Source organism: Schistocerca serialis, chromosome 3, assembly GCF_023864345.2.
Source record: "Schistocerca serialis cubense isolate TAMUIC-IGC-003099 chromosome 3, iqSchSeri2.2, whole genome shotgun sequence".
Lineage (NCBI taxonomy): Eukaryota > Metazoa > Arthropoda > Insecta > Orthoptera > Acrididae > Schistocerca > Schistocerca serialis.
In genome coordinates, this window is record NC_064640.1 from 16730843 (window position 1) to 16747896 (window position 17054).

At 43.0% G+C, this 17054-nt stretch overlaps 1 protein-coding gene and 1 pseudogene across 1 annotated transcript in view; one reads left to right on the forward strand and one right to left on the reverse strand.

Moving 5' to 3' along the window:
• Positions 1 to 17054, forward strand: part of LOC126469675 (monocarboxylate transporter 3) — a 442163-nt gene that overhangs the window by 33159 nt on the left and 391950 nt on the right. The gene's annotated exons all lie outside the window — the stretch shown is intronic.
• Positions 12604 to 12721, reverse strand: LOC126472051 (5S ribosomal RNA; annotated as a pseudogene).

Sequence of the window (17054 nt, forward strand, 5' to 3'; positions counted from 1 at the left end):
TAAATAACTTATGGAATAAAGGAAACAAGGAACATTCACGGCATTATGACAGTTTCATGGTGCCCTATGGCTGGTAAAGCCATCTGCGGTGGTATCTACACTGAAATATTATAGAAACGCACATGTAGATCTACTATAGTCACGAATAACTGCAAGGATGCCATATATATGTCGTACCAAATTACCAGTATGTCCAGTTTGGCACGGATAACAGCGGCGATTTTTCGTCGCATGGAAGCATTGAGGCCTTGGTAAGTCGCTGGAGGGAGTTGGCACCACATCTGCACACACACACACACACACACACACACACACACACACACACACACACACGTCACCTAATTCCCGTAAATTCCGGGGAGGGGCGATGAGCTCTGACGGCACGTTCAGTCACATCCCAGATGTGTACAATCGAGTTCATATCTGGCGAGTTGGCAGCAAATCAATTGGAATTCGCCACTGCGTTCCTCGAACCACTCTGTCATATTCCTGGTCTTGTGACACGGCACATTATCTTGTTGAAAAATGCCACTGCCGTCAGGAAACATGATCGTCATGAAGGGATGTTAGTGGTCTGCAACCAGTGTACGATACTTCTTGACCGTCATGGTACTTTGCACGAGCTCCACTGGACCCATAGATGCCCACGTGAGTATTCCCCAGATCATAATGGACCGCCGCCAGCTTGTCTCCGCCCCGCAGTACAGGTATCAAGGAGCTGTTCCCCGGGAAGACGACGGGTCCGTGCCCTCTCATCGGCACGATGAAGAAGATATCGGGATTCTTCAGACCATGCAACGCTCTGTCACTGCACCAACGTCCGGAGCCGATGGTCACGTGCCCATTTCAGTCGTAGTTGCCGACGTCGTGGTGCTAACAACGGCACATGCATGGCTCGTCGCTTGTGGAGGCCCATCGTTAGGAGTGTTCGGTGCACTGTGACTTCAGACACACTTTTACTCTGCCCAGAGTTAAAATCTAATGTTAGTTCCGCCTCAGTTCTGTCCTGTTTTTCCGGTCTGCCCAGTCTACGACGTCCGACATCTGTAATGAGGGGTGGCCGCCTCACCCCACGACACCTGGATGTGGTTTCACCACTTGTTGAAGACACTCACCAGAGCACTCCTAGAATTCCCGACAAGTCATGCAGCTTCCGAAAGGCTAGTACCGGGCCTCCAGACCCTCGGCAACCTCAGATAGGTCGTGCGCCTTCCCCATTCGAGACACGGTCATGACGCTCACTGATTCTGCATGCATCGTGCGTCTGTCATTCCTCGTTAGGTGCCGCTACTATCGGTGGTGATCAGTGTATGTGGTAACGCACCGATATGAATGACACCCCTTTCCCAACACACCGTGCCAACGAAATACCTCTCAAAACACGCATTTTTGAGAGTACATTCATTTCATGTTCACACCACCTTGAGATGTTTACATTTACTTACACGTCGTGAATTTTGTTTCTTGGCTTACGACATTTTACAATAGCTTGCTGAGAAACTTAAAAGCTTCCCTTGCAAAATTCTGTGACGCCATTAGTACAGAAATAATCTTCATGAGATGTAAACAAATGTAAACATCTGAAGATAGAATGCCAGCCATCCAGAGCAGCACTGCCCTGTATACATTTAGAATTCGGATGTTTGCTTTTAAAGTTCTGTCTCATATATTTACATTGACTAATGCAATATGGTGACTTAAACCATTTTAACCCTTCATTGTTGAAGATGGTCCAAGCCCGAAACAGCTGATGGTTCAAATATGCAACTTACATATTATAAATGATTTTCAGTTTCAACAGTTGCATTGTTGTAATACATCCACAATGGGTAGAATTATTTATTAATGTTAACACGAGAAACAACACAAAAACAAAATACGGAAATGAGATAGGCAGTCCGAGACGGCAATTACTTGGGAGTAAGTTTGCGATTTTTGGCCACCGATACATTATTCGACTGCTCGAAATTTAGTGTTTACACAGCCACAAACACTATCATCAACCAGTTCTTAAACTATTATTGTCCAAAAATAGTTTTGTAATAACTTTTGTAATAAATAGTAAAATGCTCATTCAATAATTACCATGCAAAATAACAATAACAATGTTCAATTATACGATAAAATATAGCGAACCAACTACATAGGTGTATTCTGATGGCCACGAGCTGCTGCGCACTGCTATACTGAGTTACTGATTTTTTCGTAGTGATGCCCAACAGTTGGCAGCACTTGCGCATGATAAAAAGGCTGAACATTCACAAATGTGTACCTCAGGTTTCCACTGGGGAAAATACTTCTGTTGCAGCTAAGATACAGTAACAGTTAATGTACACAACTATAGCCAGATGGTCTCAAAGGGATAATGTGTAGCTAAGTACTTACCAATCGCTGTAAAACAATATTAAGAAAATAGATTTATGTTACACTTATAAATATGACGTTCACTGTGGTAAAGTGTAGAAGTTTATGAAAACGATGTGATCCCATACAGTACTATTGAATGACACACATCACTTGGTATGAAAGTGCTGCCTTGAGCAACTGTGGGAAAAGAAAGTTTTGCAATCACATGCTTCGTAGTATGTCGTGAAGGCCAAAACACGGAATCAGGTTTTATAATGGCTACTCCCTCTTGAGTATATTTGCCTCTGATATAAATTTCTAACATTATTTAATGTTGTCTACTCGTACTTATTTGTCACACTGAACGATTGGGGTGTCGTAGAACGTTGCAAACGGAAATAGTTTTTCGTAAGACGTTACTCTGTACAGAATAACAGTTAATAGATCTACCACTCGAAGGGCTGTTAGTCCCTTACATGGTCTCAAGAAGAATTTCTGCAAATACAGTTGTCGGAAGGAGAAAACAAAACCGTACAAGGTACAAAAAATCCTTTGTGAGTTACACAGTAAGCATAAAATGTGCTTCAGTCTGTTAGTATTGCAAAAAGGATAATTTCAAATCATTAAAAGTATTCTTCCAAATTTTACCGTGCAGAAAAAAACTGGGAATGATAAACGTTTGGACATACAATCTGCAGATAGTACTCAGTCAGTACTACACTGAATTCCAAGTAATTGTAAACTCCCCCTCTCCGGTTTTGAAAATTTCAGACGAGCAGGAGGGTGATTGCGGCCTGATAACGAATTCGTACCAACCGTGGCTCAGTTCCTTCACACTTACAGCGGATAGGCATCGAAGATGACCCGTTCTGTACTGTTGAATAAACCAAAAGTATATGTTTTCATGCAGTTCCTTCAAAGCATAGCACAGTCGCCTACTGCCTGAATTTGCGAAACTGAAGGTGCCCCTCCCAACAAGTGCTCCTGCTTTATGGCGTCGAGAAGATACTCAAATATACAAAGACCTCTTTGATTTTCTACGAGATAGTAACATGTTCTATGAATTTTTCTGTACTATCATTTGTTATGTAAACAGTTTAAAAGCCAAGCGTATCTTCACCATCTCTGTTGAGTTATTTTTTGCGCTCAATTTTTTCTGTAGTTGATATCATGTCAGGATTCCTTACCTATAGATATTGTCTCTATGTAGATACTATAAAATAATCTTAAATCTTCCTTAAACACTTCATGGAGGTTTTCATATTTGTGTCAAGCTACTGGCAATATGGGCGAATAAACACAAGCCAAACAGAAAAAGATAATATCCAAATTAATGACTTTACCGTGTGGTCAACGTTCCGATATGTTGGTGTCTGTTTTAAGTATGTTTTTTCATTACTGTACAGGAGGAAAAAGCAAACATACGACACAAAGGAGGTGACGCTTCTTGGACTCGAGTCAGATGTGCGCTTTGAACACCGCAGCCAAGTTCCCCCACGAATTTACCATCACTGCCAGGCCCTGGAAGAGACTTCTCTCACTGAGTTCGCGCCGGAAGCAAAACTCGCTTCTCGGTCCCAGGCTTTGTGCCCTTCCGACAATCGTTTTCGACTGACGAGGTTTCTAGAAATACGAACGCTGAAATTAGACTTTGGCCACGTTTCAGGATTTACGCAAAGTGGGACCCGAAGTTTCACGGGAAGGCGATCGTTACCCTCTCTACGGAAGCTGCTGGCGTCTGTGGCCTTCCAGACAGGTGGCACTCGGCACTCCATAAAACCGTCGGATCTCTGCTGGGCCCATTTCAATTTGCAGTTTCGTATTTTTGAGTTACTCAATCAGCAATAAAGTCTCAGTCGTAAATTCTAGAGAAAGTAAGTTTTGCACTTTCCCTGGTCTTGTTCGTTGAGAAACTTTTTTCATCGCGTGTCCGCAAATGAGCTAGCTTTTTATGGCAAAGAGATTTGCCCAGCTCTTTTCCTTCTGAGAAACGCAAGCACACACCCGCACACCCACACCCACCCACACACACACACACACACACACACACACACACACACACACACACACAATATATTTAATTTGCTTTACTTTGCATATTTTACTGCACCCGTTCGTAAGTTCAAAACAAGTAGTCCATCCCTGTCATTGATTCTCAGCGTGACAAATAATGACGAATTCACGACATTAACGACGACCATGCTAACCATAGGTACGAATTTACTAAGCGCACGTACAGACACGGCTGACGGGATGTGTCACCCTGTTTAGTAAACAAGCCCTGTATGAGTACTAGTTGCGAGACACGTTAATATGTTGCCTAACTCATTTTTCAAGAACAAACATACTGCTTCTCTCATTATACATGTCCCGTAACCACTACGACAATAAAATCAGAACACGTTGATTCATGCAGGAAGTAAAGTCGACCTTTATTGCTGGGCACCAGCCGCTAATGGAACTGTAAGGGGGGAAAACACACCATGTACCCTCCTCCACACACAGCAGTGAGGCTATAGAGTTCGTATTCGGGTATAGAAACGCTGCCTCGAGAGAAAATGCATGCTGTGAGAATAACGAACATATGAACTGTTATCGTTTTCTCGTACTTTGCTTCGATTTGGTCAACCTCTGACATGTACAGAAAGGGCGTAATAAACCAGACATGGAAAATATTTATGATTGACGCAGAATTAATCCTTGTTAAGGAATATCAGAACTACCCATCACAGAGCATGCTGCAAACCGTAATTTTGAAATACCAATCGGTTGCTACCACATAAGTGCACACGCGCATCCCTCGCATGCTCCGTCCCGAGTATTTCGCTGTGCTGTGACGTTTGAGTGAGTGAGAGGGGCAGGCGAGCAAGCGTGTTTAGTGACCAGCTGAATGCAACAATGTTAAAACCGCGCGAGTTCGTCGTGTGCGGAACTCATTGCGAAAGAGATGGAAGTGTTTGGCGAAATTGCAAGCGAAGTTAGCAGTGTTGTTGGCCGTCGGCTACAGACGGAAACAACTGCCGAGAGCGACGACTGTCTCTGTGGACTTTGATTACAAGAGTCACGCGTCGTTCATCAACTTCCTCTGCGTCATATCTCTGGAACACGAGTGTCACCTGTCTGTATGCCTGCAAACCAGCAGATACATAACCAACTGAGAACCCTGCCCTCCTGCTTATCTGTAAGAAGACCGGGACTATACTTACGGATTACTTTTAAAATTACCTTATTTTCCGCGGGCGCTTCCCGACATTTAATATGGGTATTTATCGGAACTCATGTTGTACCTCCAGCGAACGTTACGAAAAACCTTCGTTATTGCTAATTAAATGAAGCAGGCAAAAAGGAATACAAACGTCTCAAAAATGAGATCGACAGGAAGTGCAAAATGGCTAAGCAGGGATGGCTAGAGGACAAATGTAAGGATGTAGAGCTTTGTCTCACTACGGGTAAGATAGATACTGCCTACAGGAAAATTAAAGAGACCTTTGGAGAGAAGAGAACCACTTGTATGAATATCAAGAACTCAGATGGCAACCCAGTTCTAAGCAAAGAAGGGAGGCAAAAAGGTGGAAGGAGTATATAGAGGGTTTATACAAGGGCGATGTGCTTGAGGACAATATTATGGAAATGGAAGAGGATGTAGATTAAGACGAAATGGGAGATAAGATACTGCGTGAAGAGTTTGACAGAGCACTGAAAGACCTGAGTCGAAACAAGGCCCCGGGAGTAGACAACATTCCATTAGAACTACTGATGGCCTTGGGAGAGCTAGTCATGACAAAACTCTACCATCTGGTGAGCAAGATGTATGAGACAGGCGAAATACCCTCAGACTTCAAGAAGAATATAATAATTCCAATCCCAAAGAAAGCAGGTGTTGACAGATGTGAAAATTACCGAACTATCAGTTTAATAAGTCACAGCTGCAAAATACTAACGCGAATTCTTTACAGACGAATGGAAAAACTGGTAGAAGCGGACCTCGGGGAAGATCAGTTTGGATTCCGTAGAAATGTTGGAACACGTGCGGCAATACTAACCTTACGACTTATCTTAGAAGAAAGATTAAGAAAAGGCAAACCTACGTTTCTAGCATTTGTAGACTTAGAGAAAGCTTTTGACAATGTTAACTGGAATACTCTCTTTCAAATTCTGAAGGTGGCAGGGGTAAAATACAGGGAGCGAAAGGCTATTTACAATTTGTACAGAAACCAGATGGCAGTTATAAGAGTCGAGGGGCATGAAAGGGAAGCAGTGGTTGGGAAAGGAGTGAGACAGGGTTGTAGCCTCTCCCCGATGTTATTCAATCCGTATATTGAGCAAGCAGTAAAGGAAACAAAAGAAAAATTCGGAGTAGGTATTAAAATTCATGGAGAAGAAGTAAAAATTTTGAGGTTCGCCGATGATATTGTAATTCTGTCAGAGACAGCAAAGGACTTGGAAGAGCAGTTGAACGGAATGGACAGTGTCTTGAAGGGAGCATATAAGATGAACATCAACAAAAGCAAAACGAGAATAATGGAATGTAGTCAAATTAAATCGGGTGATGCTGAGGGAATTAGATTAGGAAATGAGACACAAAGTAGTAAAGGAGTTTTGCTATTTAGGGAGTAAAATAACTGATGATGGTCGAAGTAGAGAGGATATAAAATGTAGACTGGCAATGGCAAGGAAATCGTTTCTGAAGAGAAATTTGTTAACGTCGAGTATAGATTTAAGTGTCAGGAAGTCGTTTCTGAAAGTATTTGTATGGAGTGTAGCCATGTATGGAAGTGAAACATGGACGATAACTAGTTTGGACAAGAAGAGAATAGAAGCTTTCGAAATGTGGTGCTACAGAAGAATGCTGAAGATACGGTGGGTAGATCACGTAACTAATGAGGAGGTATTGAATAGGATTGAGGAGAAGAGAAGTTTGTGGCACAACTTGACTAGAAGAAGGGATCGGTTGGGAGGACATGTTTTGAGGCATCAAGGGATCACAAATTTAGCATTGGAGGGCAGCGTGGAGGGTAAAAATCGTAGAGGGAGACCAAGAGATGAATACACTAAGCAGATTCAGAAGGATGTAGGTTGCAGTAGGTACTGGGAGATGAAGCTTGCACAGGATAGAGCAGCATGGAGAGCTGCATCAAACCAGTCTCAGGACTGAAGACCACAACAACAACAACAACAACATTGCTAATAGTTTCGACTGTACAAGTTAGCATCAAAACAGGCAGTTTTTCAATCACAGTATTTGTGTGACTACATATATGACTTTCAGTGACACACTGCATTACGTGAAAAGTTGTCAATAATAAAACAGTATAACTTAGTTAACTTCTGAATATATAAATTGACATCCACGCACTGCAAACCACTTTAAAATGCATGGTAGAGAGTACTTACCCTTCTACCACATATTAGGGTTTCTTCCTGTTCCATTCGCATATGGAGCGCCAGAAGAATAACTGCCTAAATATCTCCGCTAGTCTTGTAACTAGCCGAATATCATCTTTACTATCACTACATGAGTGAAACGTAGTAGGCTTTAGCATATTCCAAGACTCCTCACTTAATATTGACTCTGGGAACTTTGTAATTAGACTTTCGCGGCGTATTGAGCTTCTATAAGACGTATTTATTTTTATAACGTCTGTTCCTTCAGACATGCATGCATGTAATAATAAATATTACAGCCGAGACGAGTAAAACGATGATTATACTAACGTTGATCACGGTTGTCTCATTAACCCTGTTGCGGGAATCCAGGTAAGCTGCGAGAAATGGGGGCGTAGACACTGTGGCATAAGGATGTTTGGATCAGTCCTGGAAGTGTGCACGAGCGGGATTAGCCGAGCGGTCTAAGGCGCTGTAGTCACAGGCTGCGCGGCTGATTCCGGCGGAGGTTCGAGTTTTCCCTCGGGCATGGGTGTGTGTGTGTGTGTGTGTGTGTGTGTGTGTGTGTGTGTGTGTGTGTTTGTCCTTAGGATAATTTAGGTTACGTAGTGTGTAAGCTTAGGGACTGATGACCTTAGCAGTTAAGCCCCATAAGATTTCACATACATTTGAACATTTTTTTTGAAGTGTGCACGGATAGCCGCTTGGTTAAGCCGACCGCTCGCGATAAGCGGGAAACTGGGGTTCGAGTCCAGGCCCGGCACAAATTTTCATGTGTTACCCAGAGATATGATTTCCACGCTTAATGTCAAAAATGTTCGGAACTGCGATAAAATTTCGTAACCTGTGAGACGTTCAAACTTCTACCAATTAAGATTTTTCATCATATCCATGAAGCTCTTCAGTGGGTAAAATAAACCTGTGACTAGTCATGCTGCCGTTCCAATTCGTACGAGTTCTAAACACTCGAGCAATATTCTACGACGGATAGCATGAGTGTTTAGCAAGAAATCTTCTTTGTAAACAGACAGCATTCCTCCAGTTTCTTACCAACGAAGCGACGTCAGCAATCAGCTTTAACTACGTTTCAAATGGTTCAAATGGCTCTGAGCACTATGGGACTTAACTGCTTAGGTCATCAGTCCCCTAGAACTTAGAACTACTTAAACCTAACCAACCTAAGGACGTCACACACATCCGTGCCCGAGGCAGGATTCGAACCTGCGACCGTAGCGGTCTCGCGGTTCCAGACTGCAGCGCCAGAACCGCGCGGCCACTTCGGCCGGCTAACTACGTTTCAGCCCTTGTGATCATTCCATTACATATCCCCACAAACTGTCACACCCAACTTATAAAGCGTTAGAACACGTAGCTTTTAGATGTGCGAACGACTCAGTCATAGTTCAGTCATCTAATAGATACGTTTTCTGTCACTTTACAAATATTCAGACTTGGTGAAGTTATATTGTTGTATTATTGATGACAATGGATCTTCTGAACAATGTTTAGATTTTATGTATCAGTTTACAACGTTCGGTTCACGTTTTGATGTTGTGTAGAATGTTGTTGAAAGTCATAACATCATGTGTGTATCCCATATGCCCCCTCCCAACATTGTAAATTAAGAACCTTCTGTTCTTGATAATAATTTCTGGTATTCGAATCTGTCAGCAATGGTTCAAATGGCTCTGAGCACTATGGGACTTAACTGTTGTGGTCATCAGTCCCCTAGAACTTAGAACTACTTAAACCTAACTAACCTAAGGACATCACACACATCCACGTCCGAGGCAGGATTCGAACCTGCGACCGCAGTGGTCGCGCGGTTTCAGACTGTAGCGCATAGAACCGCTCGGCCACTCCGGCCGGCTCTGTCAGCAATGATAAACGTTTTTTTTCATAGCAGCTGATGTTGGTAAAATACGATTTTCTATAAGAACAAACGATGATGGAACTTAGAAGCATGAAATCTAAATGAGATATCTTACGATATAAGAAACTGCGACGGAATGAGTGTTGCCTTTATTTATGTTATTAGTGTGATAAAGTGTTGTGAAACTGGAAAAAGATTTAGGGAATGAGCAAAGTCTTATAAACTTGCTAGCGGCAATTTGTTTGCTTATCGTGATTTGCGACGTGAGATAAGACGCATCATAGGTGGCTATACGCTTCCGCGTAGAAGTATTGACCTACGTCGCCTCAGTTGTTTCGCTTGAACCTTGAGGCTGCACGGCAAACAAACACGCAACGTCATACGTAAACGTGGACGGAAGCAGAAAAGGCCTGGACGTGTGCCATGCTCTGTCGCATAGGAACCATTCTGCTTGCAATACACGCGCTACGTGGAGGGAGTAGAGTCGTACACCATCGGCATCCATCTCATCTCCGAGCATCAAAATAAGCGTGGCAAACGTGTACGTCTGATCACTTGGTGGTGTGGAAGAACTATCGTCTTGTATCGTGGGCATCCCCGGCTGGCAATTGCACTGCAGATTTCCTATCTTGTACCTCAGTCATCCGAATTTAATAATATGGTAGTTCAAGAAATCTTCTGGAGCTTCCATCTAGACAACTGCGTCGAAATTCCGCAACGTTTCAATGAATGTCACCTTCAATGCAGCAGCTCGAATGGAAGCCCGAGAAGATTACGTCAGTATTATACGCCGCGAAAGTCAACACTCTCATATGAAGTCACATATCTCTACTAAATCTCAGGGGCCATCCTTTCTCCTGCAAAAATATAAAAGCATTACTTCGTTCTTGGCTGAGAAATTCACTAGAAGTTCAGTAGGATAAGTCGAGAAGATATACTTTGTTTACAGCCACTGGACAACTTTGCGGACTACGAATGGTGTGTCTTAGCTGTAATTTTCCATTTTATGATAGAGTCTTGTGGTCGTGTGACGATGACAGAAATTAATCTCGATGCCGCACATACACTGCTCCTCTTGAACGGTACCAAGGGCAGCCTGACGAACAGAGCATCAACAAAAGTGTTACAAGCTCTCAGCACTTTGGACATTACACAGAGGTTTGTGATTTAATCTAAGGCATTATCGCATAATACGATGATATGGAATTTTTCAAGCTGAGCTGAATTCACTGACCTGAAATGAAGAGAGGTAGAGGAGATGATTTTGAAGATGCAATGACATGACACGATATCAGTGATGCAGCGCTCAAAATTACCGAAATCTAATGTGATGAATAAGTCGTGAATGATGAAAACCTGTGGGACACCACAGATTTCCTGCAGTTTGCGAACAGTCGCCTTAACGATTAGGCTCTACGAATATGTCTCCAGGCTCGATCCGAATTACCATTGCCACTGTTCCTTTCTATTATTTTCTAGAAACAAACATAGAAGGTTCTCTGTACTGGAGTAGGACCACGAGGAAAACGGATATGATGGGCGATCCCAGCTTACCCTAACGAAAAAAGTATACAGACACCCCTCTGTAATGGACGATTGGCCACTGTATGTCACGAAAGGTGGACTCACAAGTATAAAAGGAGGCGGGGGGGGGGGGGGGGTTACGTTGTCAGTAGTGAGGCAGTAACAGCAGACTGGTTCGGTCAGGGGAGCGAAGTGACTCCGAATGTGGACTGGTCACTTTTGGCACCGGAAAACATATCTATCAGGGGCGCTTCAGCTTTTCTAAAGGTTTCCAAGTCGACTCCTTGTGATATGACTGAAGTGTTACTAGGCAGACGTCATCCACTGACCGACAGGGACCGTCGAGCATAGCTGAGGGCGGTTGTAAAAATACAGCGGAAGAAATCAACTGCTACTAGCAGTCCAGCCAACACGACGACTTGAAAAGAATGGGGTTCAATGGTCGAACAGCTCCTCATAACCCACACATTTCTGTAGTCAGTGTTAAGGGACACTTAAGGGACGCCCCAAGACAGTGGATGACTCGAAATGAGTGTTTTAGAGTGACAAATCACGCTATATTCTGTGGCAATCACATGGAAGGGTTTGGGTTTGGCGGATACCTGGAGAACGTTACCTCCCGTCACGTGCAGTGCCAAAAATGTGGTAAGGGGAAGGTAGAGTTATGATATGATTGCATCTTTCTTTATTAGGATGTGGTCCCTTGTTGCGCTTAATAAAACGTTAAATGTGAAAGGATACGCACAAATTTTACAGCATCGTGTACTGCATGTAACACAAGAGCAGTTCGGAGCAGTATCTGTGAGGGAATGATTTGCGGACAATATCGTTATTGAAATGGACTGGCTTGTCAGGATTCCCTACCTCAACCTAATGGAACAGCTTTAGGATGAGTAACAACGTCCACTTCGCTCCAGACCCAGCGTCCAACATAATTACTTTTGTAGTTTCGGCTCTTGGGGAAGATTGGGCTGCCGTTCCTCCACAGACATTCAGACATCTTATTGAAAGTGTCCAACAGAGGTCAAGCCGTCATTAAGGTGAAGGTTTCATTAAGGCAAAGGATCGATTCACACTGCATCAATGCCCATTAATAAATGTCTTGACACAAATGAATTGAATCCTCTGGCATGAAATTGATGGAAGCAATGGAAATGAAACAAATGACGATTCAAGTTCACTGAAAGGGTATCAGTCTCAAACTGGCACATATTTTCCTTGCCCTAGAAATATTCAAGTGATTTCCCACCAGCAGCACTCTCCAAAATATAAATCACTCCGTCTTCAGGCCACAAGTGGCCCATCGGGACCATCCCACCGCCGTGTCATCCTCAAACAAGGATGCGGATAGGAGGGGCGTGTGGTCAGCACACCGCTCTCCCGGTCGTTACGATGGTTTTCTTTGACCGGAGCCTCTAATATTCGGTCGAGTAGCTCCTCAATTGGCATCACGAGGCTGAGTGCACCCCGAAAAATGGCAACAGCACATGGCGGCCCGGATGGTCACCCATCCAAGTGCCGGCCACACCCGACAGTGCTTAACTTCGGTGATCTGACGGGAACCGGTGTATCCACTGCGGCAAGACCGTTGCCTCCAAAGTATAGGTGATGAAAAATTTTTCCGCCATCATTTTTGCTCTTCCCACTTTATAACCTGCCTGCGGATGGCCGGTACAAAATAATATAGGCTCCTGAGACGAAAATTTAAAAGATAATTGCGAAATGGAACTAAATGTGACAACATCTCAACAGCTGAACAGCATCTGTGTAGTGTCATCATACGCGTTTCGATTATTTTGGGCAGAAGGGTTCTGGCATCGCCCTAATGCTGCAAGATATCCAGTGTTCATTCCTTTACTATGGACATAACGAACCACATTATAAAGTCCGACGACACTTAGAGTGTGATTACAGCGTCATAGTGATTTTTCAGTTGCTGAGGGCGTGATTCAGAATAGTTACAACTATCCGCGTTGACGATCTCATCTAATTACCGTATTGTTGCACAAATCCATTCATAAACGGGGTTAGTTACATGTAGGGTTCTATGTTTATCTTTCATTACAGTAATTAATTGAAAACAGCGAACACAGGTACAGAATGATTTTATAAACATAATGGAAATCCAACGAATGTGAATAGAAAATGATCTGTGTATGTACACAGCTTGCGTAGCAGCTTTCTTTTTCACCGAGCGTAAATAATTGTGGAAATACCAGCCTTTAAGGAACTTCACGCCTCCATTGTCGTGTCACTAATAGGCTCCAACACGGTGCTACATGAGCTGGAGGCAGCCAGTACGAATTCTGGAGGTAGAAGACTGCTTCACAACCAGAACGTGGTCGGCACGCATTGACCACTAGACTGTAAGCCAGTGTCCGCTGTCTTCACTAACTGCCAGATGTGGACGTGATCCTTTTTAGAAGAATCATGTTTTATCTACACACAATTCACTTATAGGTAGCGGTAAACCAACTCCAGTGGGACCGTCTCAGCAAAGCAATACTGTGTCCCCATCCTGATCTTGACTTTCAATCACTTCAGGATTTCTGATCCGACAAATTGCTGTGCTTGAGCATAAAACATATTTAATAATTCTACAACAGACTAATGTCAACGATATTGCTGTGGAAGATAGAAAACAGCCTCATATCCTTCAAAAAACCTTTTATGTCATTACCATTACCAGTTTCAGGCAACTACGCCAATTTTCAAACGATTACATTTGTGGATGATTTCTATGGAAATTGCGCCCAATGGCTTTATGATGTTTTTAATTACTTTCCGCATTACCCAGCCTGCATTGCGACCGTGGGTCAAATGCCGGCTTGTGAAAGAGTAATTCTTTTTAAATAAACTTCTTAACCATAACAAGCGTCTTCCGTGTACGTATGTTTGAGCGCTACCACGGAATTCCTAAAGGCAGCCACCATGCACACGCTCTGTATTCGAATGTGGCACATGAATAACATTTAATACTACTCTTAACAGTGTCAGTGACATGACATTAGGCATTTCCTGAGGTATCGCAAAAATATATACGGCTAAAATAGGGCAATATATCGATCATTGGAGCATACAGTAAGTCACGATTTATTGCATTGATCATGTAATAAACACAGTTTAAGCGATCTGAATACGGGCATAGTTCCCTTAAAACTGTAAAAACCACGAATTAAAGTTTTTTTTAAGTTTATGTGGCTAATTGTGGTCTCCACCAGCAGGCAAATCGTCGCTGATGCAGAGTGAAACGATTTTGCTCAAAAGAGGAAGATAGCTGGGAAGTGACGTTAGTGGAGAACTACGCCAAACAGCCTTAAGATTGATACCTGAACAGAAATGAGAGAGTACGTTTTTTCCTCAGTGCACGTTTGGAAAGCAAGGGGTTTCAGGAAGTTGCGAAACTTTTGCGACAAACACGAATTCAGTGTTCTCATAAAGTAAACGTGCCCCTGTACAACAATACATTTTCCTATCTTTCGCCATATCGTATATATGTCAGCTGTTTCCTTCACTAGTACAATCCGCAAGTTTTCTTTTCGTAAATACGTAGACGCCAACATAATCATGTCCTTTTTACAAACTCGTTTCAGACAGGAAGATCACACTGTAGCACCTCCCTTAAATCTCTGCACGAACGACTAAATGACATATCGGAACAAGTGTCCGTGGGATAGAAAAGCAATTAAAGTCCCTTAGCAGAAGAGAAGGCAACTAGACCTACACTGAGTATGTGTAAGGTCGCCTTTGGAGCGAAGAGCACATAATGATTGGGAAAAAAGTTCAGGTTGTTCTCCTTTCCAAGAAGGTTCATCGAACAGACGCACAAACTATAGGCCTGGAACACGATTTGTGCTCGCGTATTGTGACATCTCTGAACACCGGAAATCTCCTCTGCAGGAACCAACATGAGTACCGAAAGCGACGACCGTGCGGAAACCAGCTCGCAAAATTCGTCCACAAGACCCAGAAAGCAGTAGACGGAGGCACCCAGGTAGACGCCATTTTCTTTGACTTCCGGAAGGAATTCCATACAGTTCCACACTGCTACCTAATGAACAAAATACGAGGGTACCGAATATTAAAACTGTCTCAGGACTGAAGAGTTTCTAGCAAACACAAAACAGCACGTCATTCACAACGGAGAGAAGTCTTCGTAACTTCGAGCCTTCCTCGAGGAAGTGTTATAGGTCAATTACTTTTCATTTTTATATTAATGACCTAGTAGAGATTTAGGAAGTTCCATGAGGCTTTTCGCGGATGACACTGTTGTACACAGAGACGTCGCATTGATAGAAAATCGTAGCGAAATGCAGGCAGACTTGCAGAGGATCGACGTTTGGAGTAGGAACTGAACGAGTACACAATGGCTTATCAAAAATAAATGTACTAACGGAGGCAGAATATGACCACACAGTCTCAGACACCATTAAAGGCTTGTTAGCGACGACATTTCGAGGAAGACATTTCCAAAGCTGTAATCCGCTCCGTACCGTTCTTGACCATTCGAACAACTGCCAAAGTAATCCAGTTTAGTCCACCATGTAAATCATTAAACGTTAACGTTAGTCAAACTTAATATCACGTACAATTGATGGTAGATGTAGCAATGATACTGTTGTATTCAGAGGAGTCGCAGAGGTAGTAAATTGTAGAGAAATGCAAAAAGACAAGCAGAGGACCGACGCTTGCTGCAGGGAGTCAACGAATAAATACGGTTTATCAACAGCAACGGATGCACTGGCGGAGGCTGATGCGACCAGACCGTCTTAGAAAACAATGTTTTCTTACTCCCAACTTATTAGCCTTGTCCTCATGAACAACGGCCGAAGTAACTCAATAAAAAAATTGACGTATTACGTGTACAAAGACATTTTGGGCAGCAAGCTGCGGTTGTTTGCTAAAGATGCTGTGGTGTACGGTAAGTTGTCGAAGTTGAGTGTGTAGGAGGATACAAAGTGACAAAGACAAAATTGTTTGTTGGTATGATTAATGGCAGCTAGCTCCAAATATAAAAAAATCGAAATTCATGCGAATGAGTAAGAAAAACAAACCCATAATGGTAGAGTCTTAAATATCTGGGCGTAATGCTGCAAAGCGGTATGGCATGGAATGTGGTAGGGAAGGCGAGTGGTCGCCTCCGGTTTATTGGGAGAACTCTTTGAAAGTGTGGTTGATCTGTAACAGCTACCGCAAATAGGACGATAGTGCAATCTATTTTTGAGTACTGCTAGAATGTTTGGGATCCATAACAGATCAGATTAAAGGAAGACATCGAAGCAATTTAGAGGCGGGCTATTGGATTTGTTATTGGTAGGTTTAAGCAACATGTGTCACGGAGATGCTTCGGGAACTCAAATGGTAATCCTTGGAGGGAAGGCGACATTCTTTTCGAGGAACACTATTGAGAAAATTTAGAGAACAGTCATTTGAAACTGACTTCAAAACGATTCTACTGCCTCCAACATACATTGCGCGTAAGGACCAAGAAGTTAAGATACGAGTAATTATGGCTCATCGTTAGGCGTATAGAGAGTCGTTTTCCCTCGCTCTATTTGCGAATGTAACAGGAACGGAAATGACTAGTAGTGGTACTGTACGGGATACCCTCCGCCACGAGCCGTACTGTGGAATGCAGTGTATCTATATAGATTTAGACGTAGATATTGTGTGATTACACGGTTGCAGAACAATCACTGGAAGCATTTACTTCAATAAAATATCTACGAGCATGCGTGCGGAACGATTTAAAGTGGAATGACCACACAAAACCAATGGCAGATAAGGCTGATGCCAGACAGATAGTCATTGGAAGAATCCTCAGGAAAAGTAGTCCATCAAGAAAGGAGGTAGCTTACAAAACCCTCGATCAACTAATACCTGAATACTGCTCGTCAGTCCGGGGTCCGCACTAGAGAGGAGTGAT